Here is a 16,515-nt window from a genome sequence, read left to right as displayed (position 1 = left end):
CTACTTCCCTAAAATACCCCAATCCTCACTAATCTCATCTCCCCTTACAAAAATCTTGCAACTCTACGCTCAGCAAATAAACTTCAAATCTCTTCCATTAAATCTAACAACAAAGCTGGGGACTCACTCTTCTCAAACACCACAGGAAAGAGCTGTAATCATCTTCCTTCTGAACTTTCCAACCTTACTTCTACTCTACTTTTTAAGAAGAATCTTAAAGAATATCTTAAATCCCACTGGCTTTGTCCCTGCTCCAACCCTGACTGAAATCTCTTGCCCCCTCCTGCTCTTTCTCAAAAAAAAAAAAAAAAATGAAATTTTTTTTACTCTATCTATCTTCTGTTTTAATTATTGTTTTTACTCATAGTATTTGATTCTAGCCTAAATTTGCTAAATAACTCTGTATAACTCTACCTTTTAATGTTAATTTTGTAACAAATTTTATTTTATTTTAATTATACTTTATTGTATTTCCTTGTCATTGTTGCTGCTTGGAGCTTTTCTCCCAGGGCCTCTACTGAAAATGGGCATGTATCCAGTTAGACTAGCCCGGTCAACAAATGTAAAATAAAATAAAATAAAAATAAAATAAATAATACTACAGGTACATTGGAAACTGGAGTTATTAAATATACAACAGTATTTCCTATACCTATAGTTAATGAAATGTGGCATATTAAACATATCATAGAAAATAACTGGAAAATAATTCTTGGAAACAAGGAGTTAGTGGCAACATTGGGATTGGCACCCAGATTTACATATAAGAGGGTAACTAACATCAAGTTAATGTTAGAATCTGGAAGGGACAAGACCATCAGTAGCACCAGAATATGTTGCAATAAAAAGGGCACTTATGCATGTAGTAATTGCAAACAATGTAGGTTTATTAGTAATTCTTCCTTCGTCATTCAGAGTCACTCAAAAGAAACTTTTTGGGCAAAAAACTATTATAATTGTAATAGTGATTATGTTGTTTATATTGCTACCTGCATGTCATGTAAGGGTTATTACATTGGCAAGACTATAAGGAGTTTAAAACGCCGGATATATGAACACAACTTGGCCATCAAAAAGAAGGATAGAACAAATTCATTAGCTAGGCATGCACTCTCATGTCATGAATTCAAAAAGTTTGAATTTTTTGTTTTAGAGGAGGTTGATAAGGTTTTGTTCGATGGTGATTTAAATAACACACTTGAATGTAAAGAAGCATTTTGGCAATTATTCTTGGGTGCAGACAAAGCACCTGCACTAAATGAAGCTATAAATTTAAAATGTTTTTTAACAAACATATGATTATCTTAAAGTTTAATTTGTTCAATAAGCTTTTTAAATAACAATAACATCACATTTTTAAGACTATAAGTATATCTATACATTTTTTTAATTTAATTGTTAATTATATAATGTCATTTCCTGTTAGTCACAGTTTGTGATATAAAAGTAGAGGGTAGAGTTCATTGTATATATTTCTGAAGAAGTTCACAGGATTAAAAGTGAATGAAAGTGCTAAGTTTATTGTCCGAGTGTGGTCTTTTGGATTGTGTCACAGGACTGGTTGTTTGTAGTTTTCAATTGTGGTGTTTGAGGATTTTCCAAGTTTTGGTAGTTTTTTCCAGTGTCTGAACACTATCCGATGGCCTCGGAAGTTTCATCTCAAGATATATTGCTAAATTTGTCTACCTACCCGGTTCCTGAAAGTGGTAACAGTGGTGTTTACACATTCAACTTTAAAGAAGAACTAGTGAGTACTATCATGAAGATAGTGAAAGAAAGTTTGGATTATCACACAATTCAACAGTTGAACAAGAATGATACGGCTGGTGTGGGACAACAGGGTGGTAACATTTCACATCACCATGCAAACAATGAAAAAAACAATTATGGCATCAATGAACATGGCATTGCTAACAAACGAGTGTATTCCACAGAGGGAAACGTTTGGAGTTATGTATGCAAAGAGAATGACAATCCATTTACTAAGGTGGCTGAAATAGTCACGAATGCCAATGTAAGTAACAGTTTAAATGACTATAGTTTTTTGGACACTGTTCATTGTAAAAAGAGCATATATGAAATGGAAAGGCAAGTTTTCAAATACGTGACACTCAATTTAGAAATACAATATTTGGAAGAATGTATTTCATGTAAGGTTGTGCCACAAGGTTTGAGGACTGCAAAATTCCTAAATTGTGTCATGCCTGGTGATGAATTAAGTAAAACCCTTATAGATTTGTACAATGAAATCGGGTTAAATATGATGTGCATTTTAGTAGTCCACTATGGAAAAGAGATTATTAAAGTTAAGGAAAATATAAAAACAATGGATGAACGTATCAAAAGCTATGGTTGTTTCAAAGACTTTACTGAATTGTGCAACGGTGTAGAAGTGAAGGCTGACTGACATAGGGCTACTGTCATTCCCAGGAAGCAATCTAAATTAAAAAGAGACATTCTTGCTTACACATTTAACCAGGCCTATATTACGTATGAAGGGTCAGGGGAGAAAGTGACAGTGAACAATAGTGACACTGGGAATATCAGTGTATCATCACAGGTAATCGATAATGACACAATCAACAAGGAAAGTGTGACTTTTAATAACATTATGTCTGGCACAGAAAAGGATAAATGACAATACTCCAGCCATACAAAATGCAGGTCCTTCAATGGACCAAAACAAGAAAAATAGTGAAAACAGGGCTAGTTATGCCCAGGCAGTTACACTAGATGTTCCTCTAGCCGGACATCACAATGCCCCTTTTCACAAGGACAACTTATCCAACAAACGGACTACGAAGTGGTATAATACAACTCAGAACAAAGGGAAGGGGAAAGGGAAAAACAGGAAAAAGTGGTAAACCAAGAAAGTGTAAAACATTTTGATGTTGACATTCTTAATTTAACAAACATTTCCCTTTCCTTTGAATTAGAAAGTGTTTTGAAAAAGGGCTTTTCATTTATTCCTGCTTGTGGTATGAATATAGGCAAACTGTTAATTGATTTCAGATTGTATTTGAGAAAATTAAATTTAAGTTACATCATGCAAGATGTGTTGAAACAAACTAAACCAATTTTAGATGACAAGCCAAGTAAGCCTAGTACTTTTAACCCTCTATTACAAACTACTTTGCAGGTTTTTCAAACTATATGTGAGAGTGAATTCAGAAGGATTAGTCACCGGGACTATGAAAAAAAAACCTGTCTACAGAGGAGTACAAACCATTACATAGTTTAAGTAAAAATCATGACATTAGAACAATGAGAGCAGATAAAGGTGGCAAGATAGTCATTATGAACACAAAAGATTATGAATGTTCTCTAGAGGTTATGTTAGAAGATGTGGATACATATAAAAAGGTGAATTGTGAAGAAGTTAATCAAAGTTACAAAAAATTGGATGTCACATTATTTGATATGTTCAGCCAGGGTGAAATACACAATAATAGTTATAATTATTTCCAAGTTGAAAATCCTAGAATGGCATCATTTTTGGCATTCCAAAAATCCAGAATAATCAAAAAAATCCTCCATTTAGGCCAATCATTTCAGCCAAATATTCTAAAACTGAAAATATATTTATTTGGTTGGATCACATTCTCAATCCCATAGTCCAGAAATGTAAATATTATCTTAGAGATTCCTGGCATTTGTTAGAAATTTTGAGAGAATATAATATTACAGACAGACGGATTTATTTTGGTACTTTTATATGAAGTCCTTATACACTTCTATTGACTAAGAAAGGGGTATTGAATACCTAAGAGAGTATCTTACCATAAATATTGATTTCTCTGGTGTAAAAATCAACACTGTCTGCTGTTTGATGGATTTGGTTTTGAATAACAATTTTTTCAAATTAAAAAAAATGTTATACAAGAAAGTTTCCAGAGTAGCAATGGGGGCCAGGGTAGCTCATGCCTTTGCAAATTTAGTCATGGCCAACTGGGAACTGAAATTTCTAAACCAACATCCAAGTTTCAGTAAAGTACAAATCTATTACAGATATATAGATGATTTGTTTTTCATATGGACTGGTAACTATGAGGAATTTGTTAATTTGGTTTCAGACTTGAATTCCACTACTGAATTTTTGGAATTCAAAATTAGTGGTTTTGGAGAATCTATCAATTTTTTAGATTTAATTCTAAGTGTAGACTACGAGAGAAAAAAGTTTGCAAGTAGAATCTACAGAAAAACAGTATTTGCTAACCAATATCTACATAAAGAAAGTTTACATCCACCACATATGAAAAAGGGAGTCATAAAAGGACAAATCATCAGACTTAGTAGATTAACCTCTGATAATGACACTTTTCAAAAGGAAGTTTTGTTTTTGAGGTCACTTTTTTAACTAGAGGTTACACTCTAGATTGGTTAAAAAAGATAGAAAGTGAAGTCATGGCATTAAGAAGGGGGGTTGCCTCACCTATTTTGAAGTCTACTGACATTATGGTACATTGGAAACTGGAGTTATTAAATATACAACAGTATTTCCTATACCTATAGTTAATTAAATATGGCATATATATCATAGAAAATAACTGGAAAATAATTCTTGGAAACAAGGAGTTAGTGGCAACATTGGGAATGGCACCCAGATTTACATATAAGAGGGCAACTAACATCAAGTTAATGCTAGAATCTGGAAAGGACAAGACCATCAGTAGCACCAGAATATGTTGCAATAAAAAGGGCACTTATGCATGTAGCAATAGCAAAAATTGTAGGTTTATTAGTAATTCTTCCTTCATCACTCTAAGTCACTCAAAATAAACTTTTTGGGCAAAAAACTATTATAATTGTAATAGTGATTATGTTGCTTATATTGCTACCTGCATGTCATGTGAGGGTTATTACATTGGAAAGACTATAAGGAGTTTAAAACGCAGGATATACAAACACAACTTGGCCATCAAAAAGAAGGATAGAACAAATTCATTAGCAAGGCATGCACTCTCATGTCATGAATTCAAAAAGTTTGAATTTTTTGTTTTAGAGAAGGTTGATAAGGTTTTGTTCGATGGTGATTTAAATAACACACTTGAATGTAAAGAAGCATTTTGGCAATTATTCTTGGGTGCAGACAAAGCCCCTGCACTAAATGAAGCTATAAATTTAAAATGTTTTTTAACAAACAGATGACTATCTTAAAGTTTAATTTGTTCAATAAGCATTTTAAATAACACTAACATCACATTTTTAAGACTATAAGTATATATATATATATATATATATATATATATATATATATATATATATATATATATATAAATGTTTTTTTAATTTAATTGTTAATTATATATGTCATTTCCTGTTAGTATTGTTTGTGATATAAAAGGAGAGGGTAGGATTCATTGTATATGTTTCTAAAGAAGTTCACAGGATTAAAAGTGAATGAAAGTGCTAAGTTTATTGTCCGAGTGTGGTCTTTTGGATTGTGTCACAGGACTGGTTGTTTGTAGTTTTCAGTTGTGGTCTTTGAGGTTTTTCCAAACTATACACATACCACTAACTATCCACTTACCTTAACATAAACCCTATCCCTAAAGTCTGTCACTATCGCACACTCACTTCACCTGCGCCCCAACCCTAACTCACCTAATCCGCCCTAACCCTCACGTCCACACAATCACACACATACCTAACCAGCGCCCTGACCCTAACTCACCTAACCCGCCCTAAACCTCATGTCCGCACAATCGCACACATACCTAACCTGCACTCAGTCGTACACTTACCTGAACTCGACCGATAACTTTCCACCAGAGCACTGAAAATACCAAAGCAACATAAACAGACAACCGAATTCTTTACCTAGGAAAAAAAAAATTGTTTTTCTGTTTCTTCGATATTTTCAGCGTTCACTGAAAACGGGTCGATATTAGAGCACTCGACATTTTAAATGTTCGGTGTTCTAATATAGACCCGGTTCATTATATCCTCAGTTTCAGTGTAGGTCGCATTGTTTACTATCATCTCAGTGCTTTACTGTCTTGTGCTTTTGAGACTACGAACATAACTAAAAAGGGCCTTCTGCTCATATGTGGCTTGAGTAGCAATTTTAGCCTCAGACTTGGCTTTGATTGATTTTTATTAAGCTCCTGAGTTGGTTTATTTTAGTGACAAGGGCTCTATCATTCTGAGAATTACTCTTCTTACATCGGTCAAAAATATGTAGGTTTTGTTGCAAAGCTTGCTCATACTATGGCTCCACCATGTGGATATGTTTCTCGGTTTGCACTGCACTTGTTCCTACAGGATAGAATTGCATCTATGCAGCTGTTTATATGCTGGTATAGTGTGGTGGTAAACATCTCTGCATATTCAGTGGAGTTAACAGGGTTTGCTGGGGATTTGAGGCTTGGCAGTGTAGTGTAAAGGATCTCTAATTTTAGTTTTAGTTCAAAGGAAACGGCTTTATGGTCAGACCTGACATGCAATAAAGATGTGCTAGGGATGGCTCGAGATGCTCCCATATAAGTAAGAACAAGATCCAAGATGTTATTCCCCTAGTTGCTACTCTCAGTAATTGTTCCAGAGCATTTGTATATTGACAAGGTCCAGATTAGGCCAATCATTTCAGCCAAATATTCTAAAACTGAAAATATATCTATTTGGTTGGATCACATTCTCAATTCCATAGTCCAGAAATCTAAATATTATCTTAGAGATTTCTGGCATTTGTTAGAAATTTTGAGAGAATATAATATTACAGACAGACAGATTTATTTTGGTACTTTTATGTGAAGTCCTTATACACTTCTATTGACCAAGAAAGGGGTATTGAATACCTAAGAGAGTGTCTTACCAAAAATACTGATTTTTCTGGTGTAAAAATCAACACTGTCTGCTGTTTGATGGATTTGATTTTGAATAACAATTTTTTCAAATTCAAAAAAATGTTATACAAGCAAGTTTCCGGAGTAGCAATGGGGGCCAGGGTAGTTCATGCCTTTGCAAATTTAGTCATGGCCAACTGGGAACTGAAATTTCTAAACCAACATCCAAGTTTCAGTAAAGTACAAATCTATTACAGATATATAGATGATTTGTTTTTCATATGGACTGGTAACTATGAGGAATTTGTTAATTTGGTTTCAGACTTGAATTCCACTACTGAATTTTTGGAATTCAAAATTAGTGGTTTTGGAGAATCTATCAATTTTTTAGATTTAAATCTAAGTGTAGACTATGAGAGAAAAAAGTTTACAAGTAGAATCTACAGAAAAACAGTATCTGCTAACCAATATCTACATAAAGAAAGTTTACATCCACCACATATGAAAAAGGGAGTCAGAAAAGGACAAATCATCAGACTTAGTAGATTAACCTCTGATAATGACACTTTTCAAAAGGAAGTTTTGTTTTTTAGCTCACTTTTTTTAACTAGAGGTTACACTCTAGATTGGTTAAAAAAGATAGAAAGTGAAGTCATGGCACTAAGAAGTGGGGGTTGCCTCACCTATTTTGAAGTCTACTGACATTATGGTACATTGGAAACTGGAGTTATTAAATATACAACAGTATTTCCTATACCTATAGTTAATTAAATATGGCATATATATCATAGAAAATAACTGGAAAATAATTCTTGGAAACAAGGAGTTAGTGGCAACATTGGGATTGGCACCCAGATTTACATATAAGAGGGCAACTAACATCAAGTTAATGCTAGAATCTGGAAAGGACAAGCCCATCAGTAGCACCAGAATATTTTGCAATAAAAAGGGCACTTATGCATGTAGCAATAGCAAAAATTGTAGGTTTATTAGCAATTCTTCCTTCATCACTCTAAGTCACTCAAAATAAACTTTTTGGGCAAAAAACTATTATAATTGTAATAGTGATTATGTTGTTTATATTGCTACCTGCATGTCATGTGAGGGTTATTACATTGGAAAGACTATAAGGAGTTTAAAATGCAGGATATACGAACACAACTTGGCCATCAAAAAGAAGGATGGAACAAATTCATTAGCAAGGCATGCACTCTCATGTCATCAATTCAAAAAGTTTGAATTTTTTGTTTTAGAGAAGGTTGATAAGGTTTTGTTCGATGGTGATTTAAATAACACACTTGAATGTAAAGAAGCATTTTGGCAATTATTCTTGGGTGCAGACAAAGCCCCTGCAGTAAATGAAGCTATAAATTTAAAATGTTTTTTAACAAACAGATGACTATCTTAAAGTTTAATTTGTTCAATAAGCTTTTAAATAACACTAACATCACATTTTTAAGACTATAAGTATATATATATATATATATATATAAATGTTATTTTAATTTTAATTGTTAATTATAAATGTCATTTCCTGTTAGTATTGTTTGTGATATAAAAGAAGAGGGTAGGATTCATTGTATATGTTTCTAAAGAAGTTCACAGGATTAAAAGTGAATGAAAGTGCTAAGTTTATTGTCCGAGTGTGGTCTTTTGGATTGTGTCACAGGACTGGTTGTTTGTAGTTTTCAATTGTGGTCTTTGAGGTTTTTCCAAACTATACACATACCACTAACTATCCACTTACGTTAACAAAAACCCTAACCCTAAAGTCTGTCACTATCGCACACTCACTTCACCTACACCCTAACCCTAACTCACCTAACCCGCCCTAACCCTCACGTCCACACAATCACACACATACCTAACCCGCGCCCTAACCCTAACTCACCTAACCCGCCCTAACCCTCATGTCGGCACAATCGCACAAATACCTAACCCGTACTCAGTCGTACACTTACCTGAACTCAACCCGTAACTTTCCACCAGAGCACTGAAAATACCAAAGCAACATAAACAGACAACCGAATTCTTTACCTAGGGAAAAAAAATTGTTTTTCTGTTTCTTCGATATTTTCAGCGTTCACTGAAAATGGGTCGATATTAGAACACTCGGCATTTTAAATGTTCGGTGTTCTAATATAGACCCGGTTCATTATATCCTCAGTTTCAGTGTAGGTTGCATTGTTTACTATCATCTCAGTGCATTACTGTCTTGTGCTTTTGAGATTATGAACATAACTAAAAAGGGCCTTCTGCTCATATGTGGCTTGAGTAGCAATTTTAGCCTCAGACTTGGCTTTGATTGATTTTTATTAAGCTCCTGAGTTGGTTTATTTTAGTGACAAGGGCTCTGTCATTCTGAGAATTACTCTTTTTACATGTGGTCAAAAATATGTAGGTTTTGTTGCAAAGCTTGCTCATACTATGGCTCCACCATGTGGATATGTTTCTCGGTTTGCCCTGCACTTGTTCCTACAGGATAGAATTGCATCTATGCAGCTGTTTATATGCTGGTATAGTGTGATGGTATACATTTTTGCATATTCAGTGGAGTTAACAGGGTTTGCTGGGGATTTGAGGCTTGCCAGTATAGTGTAAAGGATCTCTAGTTTCAGTTTTAGTTCATAGGAGACGGCTTTATGGCCAGACCTGACATGCAATAAAGATGTGCTAGGGATGGCTCAAGATGCTCCCATATAAGTAAGAACAAGATCCAAGATGTTATTCCCCTAGTAGCTACTCTCAGTAATTGTTCCAGAGCATTTGTATACTGACAAGGTCCAGAAGCCTTTGTGCTTCTGCACTAGCAGTGGTGCAGGTTTCCTAGTCTGTATATGCACAGTTAATCACCTAGGAAATTGGTATTGGGTTTAATACCGAGTGATTCTAGTTCCTGTAGACAGGTGTTGTGGTTTTCTTATGTCAGACAGAGTTCTATAGCTAGCTAATGTACAGTACAGGGCCTTTCTGATGGTTATTTGGACATGAAGAAACCATACCTTTCAACCTCTTAGCACAAGAAATCTGGTCAAAGCCAAAAATAATGGGTGGGGGGGGGGGCAAAGTCCCAAAAATGGGCCATTTTTTAAATATTTCTCTCATAAATTTATAACTTTAATAGGATAACAGGTTTTGGTCTCACATACATTTTCTGAGGGGTATGAAGTTTGAATCTCAATTCTCTGTCATTATTTAATGACTTAAATCCAAAACGATTTACTCGTAAATCACAAATCTTATGAGGAACAGACCAAAAATATGATGAAAAAATCTGTAAATTCTGCACAAATCTGGACTTTTAAGAGGTATGGAAGAAGCTCTAGTGCATCATGTTGTTTTACCAACACTGATGTTAGTCTCTTCTGGATGAAGACTGAGACACCCCCACTTTGTCTCTCCTCCTGTGCAGTAGCTGGTCTAAATGTGTGGAAGACATTATTGCCCTGCACAGCTGGAGTCCTCCCCATCATCTTAAACCATATCTCAGTCACTATACAGATGTCAATGTCCTCCTGGATGAGAAGGACTTCTAGGGAGTGGAGTTTCTTGTTTAGGCTCCCAGCATTGATCAGTAACAACTTACATGTTTTCCTTTGTTTGTTTCATTATATTGGTAGGTTTATTAGGTTAGCATTGCCTAAAAGAGGCACTACAGGATGGCTAATGTCTTTGCCAATAATCAAAACCCTAGAGGGAGACAGATGCAGGCCATCCCTGGCAGAGCAACATGGTCTTCTTGATCATATCCTTCTAGACTGACAAATATTGGACCCCCTTTGAATGACACCAAAAACTAAACTATTGCAGTCAATTATTATTTGCTCATATTGCTGCGTTATCCTTGGAGAAGGTAGAATGCTGCTCAGTTCTAGGCTCATAACTGCCTTAAACACATAGAGCAAGAGTTATATTATGTCTCTCTTCATATAGTCCAGGGAGGTACACCTCAAGTCATTGACATTGGCATGAACTATGACAGAGTCATTCAGAGAGTTGTTGTTCAAGGACTTGAGTGCATGTGTGATCTGATTGATTCTGGCTCCAGACAAGCAACTAACTGTTACTCTTTCCGTGCTCAGCCTGGTAAGAGGCACATCTGTATGTCTTACAACAGAGTCATCTGTAACAAGAATGTTTGGTTGGGTCGATTCCTGCCTTATGGGCTCAGCATCTATGACTTTGGGATGACTTGTGCTATGTGAGGAGGTAGAATCAATTTACTGAGTGTGCTTTGTGTCTGTATTGTGTTTTGGAAGTCTTTGTAGTTTAAGCAATTTAATCTTCACTACCTCAGCATATTATGTATTATGTGTTTTGTGATGACCTTAGAGAGGTGTGATGCATAATGTACTGCTAACAATTTAGGTGAGTTTAATGAGTGTGAGATTTTTGCCTCCAATGGTATTATTTAAATACATCTCTCACACACTCTGTTATGCTGTTGGTATAACAGATAATCGTGAGACAGCATAATACAATTCTTACACTCTCTCAAGATACCCATCACAATCAGACTGGTTGGAAAAGTTGTGGGGAAATGCCGGTCCATGATTCTAACAGGAATAATGCTGGGGGCAGGGGTGACTATTACTGCTCAGAATTCGGTCTGTTTAGGATAATGATAGGAAGGACTTGCTACTATAAATTTTTAAGAACCTGGAAACCTTCTTCTGCCACCAGCAGGAACTAATAAACTAATTATAGTAAAAACTCACTAATTTAATAGTAAAATTAGTGTAAGCAGTACCAGTACATTCAATATTAATCAATCTTTTACCCTGGTGAATAGCTGAAGGGGAGAAACTTTGTAAATTGATACTTGTGTGCTTAGTGTCAACAGCCAGTAAACAAGGAGACGGAGCTAATTATGTTATGAAATTATCATAATGGGTAAACAACAAGAGATAGACTGGGTTTATGAACACAACTACAACAGGCAGGGAAGAAGAGGAAAATAATTAGACCCTTAGCACTGAGCCGACTGGTCTAGAACTGCCTTAATGCAAACACTAGTCTCGAACTAGCATGATGTGCACTCAGCACATAGGAATGAAACTAGTGTTTAATATCTACAGTAAACCCACTTAAATAGCAAAATGCAGTGCAACTATGTACTGGAATTTCTAATACAGGCATAAAGACCATAGCCAAAGCAGATGCAGACTGTTAAAATGACTTGAAAGACAGATCTAGAAATAAAAAAATCATATTTCATTCTGTATTTAATGGAACTATTACAATGCAGCAGTAATTAAAATGATCACAGCACACAGCAGCTTTAGAATTCTTAGACCTTTAGCTGAATGGTCTGGAACTGTCTTAATGCAAACACTAATCCTAAACTAGCCTGGCATACATGCAGTGCATAAGAAAGAAACTAGTGTTTAATACCAACAAATCACTTAAATAGCAAAATGCAGTGCAGCTATGTACTGGAATAATAGTAATATTATATATTGGAAATAAAGTGTTGTTTGTTTATTTAAAAAAAAAACAAGGCACAAACAGCAGATTAGTGAACTACTGCTTGGATCTAGAAAAGTACATCTTCAAGATGATTTTGGACCCATGGTATGGACTACCAGAAAGGATCATAGAAAGACAATTGATGGAGACATTCAAGAAGGCATAGGACAGGTGGAAGAAGAGCGAGGAGGGAGATAAGGTAAGGTTAAAGAGTTGGGGGGCACTGAAGCACTTAAATGGCAGGTTGTAGGTTTATCATTTCCTTTTACTATCAAGCAAATTGTATGCAGTTTACCATTAAAAAGAATGGGAGATGATGGGAGATTTCAGTCAACATTCACAAGATGCTTTTTCACAGAACATTTTCACATCTGACCTACAAATTTGCTGAGAATGGAAAACTACCACAAGAGGCAAAACTCTACCTTCTTCCATAATGATACTGGCTTTCACAACTGGTGAGGTAGTTGGTATCATTCTAATGAGGTTCAGTATGGGGCAGCCTGGGATAAGAAAGTAAACTTGCTTCCCACATGATGGCTTGCACCTCTTGCTCCTTGGCTTCTGTTTATTGACCAATGAACTTGCTGCATCAATAATGCTTTTTTTAGGTAAAGTCTGGGTACGAGACGCCCTAATTTAAAGTATAGTCCAATTCTGACTATATCAAGGATGTTCTCCTAAGTGACAGAAGATTAAATAATAAAGTGCCAGTTCTTGAGGGTCTGCAACAATTTGACAGATTCATGTCTGTGCGGTAATTGAGATGATGTTTCATTGTAGGGATAATGCTTCCTTCTTATCAGGGTTTAATAAATGCCACTCATTCAGACTTGAGGGAAAGTGTAGCAGCATTTTTATATTTGTTAGAAATTTTATTACCTCAGTGCAGATTCTCCAGCATCCACAAACCAAGTTTTTCAGCTTGAAAATTACCCTAAATTAAATGAATTGTCCATTTATTGCCTGCTATAGGTCATCATCCATGTCCTCAGATGAATATGATAGGTGCCTAAATGTACTCACAGCATTAACAATAGCAACCATTTTTTGACACCTTCATAACAGACGATTTAAATTATCCATTGGCAAACTGTTGCACCCATACTTCAAAAGGTTGGTATCCTCAATGATTAATGGACAAAATAAATAATAATTCCTAAAACAAATAGTAAACAAGCTGACAGGGCTAGAGATATTCTAGACCTTATTCTTACAAATATAGCCCCTCACATACACCACACATGAAATTTCTCCATCCTTGGTTAAATCTGATCATTAATTAGTGATCTGTTCCTTTAAAGTCTCAAACACTCCCATAGTGAGCAGTTCTGAATTTAAAGACTTCAAACAAACTTAGTCAGTCCCCAGGAATTAATAAATTCAGTGTAGACTCTGTGCCGAATCTACATGGAGTGTTACCATAGACAGGAAGTTGCACATTGTGTGGCATTGCACCATGCATATTAATAAGGCGCTGCATGTGTAAGCAAGGTTTCATGGCTCACAACAATCTTGCTGACTGCAAAACCTGTTATGTGAATGTGTATAGCATTTTCATGTGTAGTTGCTGCCCACAAAAGCTTGCAAGTAAATGTGGATAGCAATACATGTAAGTCAAAGCAGCTTAGTTGTGCAAATTTTTTGCAAAATGCCACTATGACCACCAGGACTACATATATCATGCATCTCACATAACTCATTTTGAGTCTTAAACAGTTCATGTTACACAAAGTTCAACATTACTTTACGATTTTAGTATGTTTTCCACATATTGGCCATTTGCTCCAATTATGAGGACTACTGTTCCTCATTTTGGAGATGGAAAGTTGAGAGCTGTGACAAAGAGAGCAGTGATTATGACCAAGGATAGTATGACAGCATGGCATTTGATTTTCCCTTTCTTTAATTTTCTTCATTTATATAATTTGGCCACTGTTTTTGTGATAAGCTGGGTAGCACAAACACTGGAAGTGGGGAACATATGTACTGTGTTTGCATGATGGTAAGCATCACACAACATTTTCAAACACTGTCAGCACACTCATTAAGTGCATGATAACTGAAACTGGTGACAGAATATCAAGATATAAAGTGCAGTTGGTGGGAGAACCTCATTCTATATTGGGCTTGATCTCTGGTAGTCATGTCTGGTGGTGTGGTGAGGGAGTGTACTTCTGAGTGCAGAAGTGGGGTGTCCAGGAGTCTAAAGTGTTAGTTGGACTCCTAGTTCAGCATCATGGGCCCTGGTTACTGCAGAGGGACTATTCAGGCTCAGAATACAAATCTGAAGCATGGAATAGTGTTGCTAGGGCTTCAACCATTGTTAAAGGTATCTCTTCAATGGTGAAGAATGTTGAAACCACTTTGATGACCTCAGAAGGAGGAAGAAGGATACCCTTGACCATTGGATTAGGGAATTAAGTCTGGGGACACCCCACAGATGTGTAAGTATCAATTACAGTGACTACTTGTAAGAGTTAAAAGCTGAATAAAGTCAAGACTGGTATTAGTAATAGTATTCTGTTCTATTTTTCCACAGGTGCCACGGCGAGAGCACTTAATGTGAGAACCCATGCTGTGAAATTGGCAAGGATGTGAGAAGCATGTGATATGAATGTATCAGAACAGTACTGTTATTGAAACATTAAAAGCTGAAGACAGCTTATTTTGGTATTTAATATAGTTGTACCAAATTGAGCATGCATATCACAACTGTAAAAGAAAGTATGCATGCCTTAGTCTGTAGCACAAAGCAACAGTTTCATATTCTCAAATAACAGCATGCACCTCTCAACTGTAAAAGAAAACTATGCATGCACTAGTCTGTAGGACAAAATGGCACAGTATTAGAGTAGTCCCTGGTTGTGGGTTCAAAAAACAGACTTCTGAAATATACAATACTGTTAAGTTTTTCCTTATTGCAATGTACCTTCAGACCTCTATACAAATGACATGATTGGCCTGCACTAATCTGTAAACTATAATCAGTATAATGTGGACACATACATGAGCAATATATGCACACATCAAGGATTGCTTGCTGCAGTCTCTGCTATAGTGTGCATCTGTTATGAACTGTGTAGTCTTAAAAGTAATAACTTTATTATGAGTTTATAGTCTTAAAATTAAAGGCAACAGAATAGAGTCAAACAATTGCATCGATGTTTTGTATGTCACATATGAAGTTACTAATGTTAGCCCCTTTTTTCTCTAACCCCAACCCTTATCGTTTCTTTTTTTTCCCAAAGCAGATTGGAGAAGGACGGTCCCACAGGCTGCTCCTGCCCCCACTCCACCAGCTACAGAACTGCTGCGCAGTACATCTGGGATGCAACCTGGTAGCACCCCATCTTCTGACCTTGCACTACCTGGGCCATCAAGTAGTTCTGCCTAGGAGGATAGGCCAGTGATTCCCTCCAGAAGCAGTGTTGGAGGTGGTGAGTTTATCACCTGTGATGAGCTGCTAGTATTGGTGCATATGATTGTGCACTGGACTGTTGGTGCAATTCTACACCAGATGGAGTGCCTGCTCTTCATCTGTGTACAACATACAGGAGGAGACACAGGCATTGGGCACTGTAGCCAGTGGTGCAGTGAGGTGACAGTGATGACAGTCTAGTGGGTGAGGACTCGATTCTCACTGTCACACAGCCTGATGTCCATGGGTCATTGATGTCCCCACCTTCAGCCCAACCATGGTGTTCATCTACCTCCTTTGTCCTTCACCATACCTGTGTCTTGTCTTCTATGTCCAGTTAATCTGTAATTGCTTCTTCACCTACCCAACTTACCTATCCCAGACATACCTATGCCCCTTCCCCAGCATTCCTTTATCTCTCAAAAAAAAGGGCACCTGTCCCAAACAAAAAAAAAATCATCCCATACATAGCTCTCCATTTCACAAACATGTCTTTTTGACACACATGATTTGGTCCAATTGGCTATACAACACAATTGCATTGTGGTCACCCAACTTTCTGGAGGTGACAATCCAAATTCAGCTAATATCCTGCATATATGATCATTTTTTTATGTTGAAGAGATGGATAGCTATGGCTCTTTCCTACATCCCTCCTGCACATTCCTAGCCTGCTTTCACATTGTTTTTCCCCCTGCTTGCTCCCCAATTCACCACTTTTCTATCTTCCCCACATTTTGTTTCTTTAAAGAATTATTGCACGATGATGTGCTTCCTGCACCTATGTGTAACAATGATAAATGGCAGCAATATATGTAATTTTACTTAAAAGTATCATAA

The sequence above is a fragment of the Protopterus annectens genome, chromosome 7.part0 (genome assembly GCF_019279795.1).
Source record: "Protopterus annectens isolate FY-2018-M chromosome 7.part0, PAN1.0, whole genome shotgun sequence".
Taxonomy (NCBI): domain Eukaryota; kingdom Metazoa; phylum Chordata; order Ceratodontiformes; family Protopteridae; genus Protopterus; species Protopterus annectens.
This window is presented reverse-complemented; position numbering follows the sequence as displayed.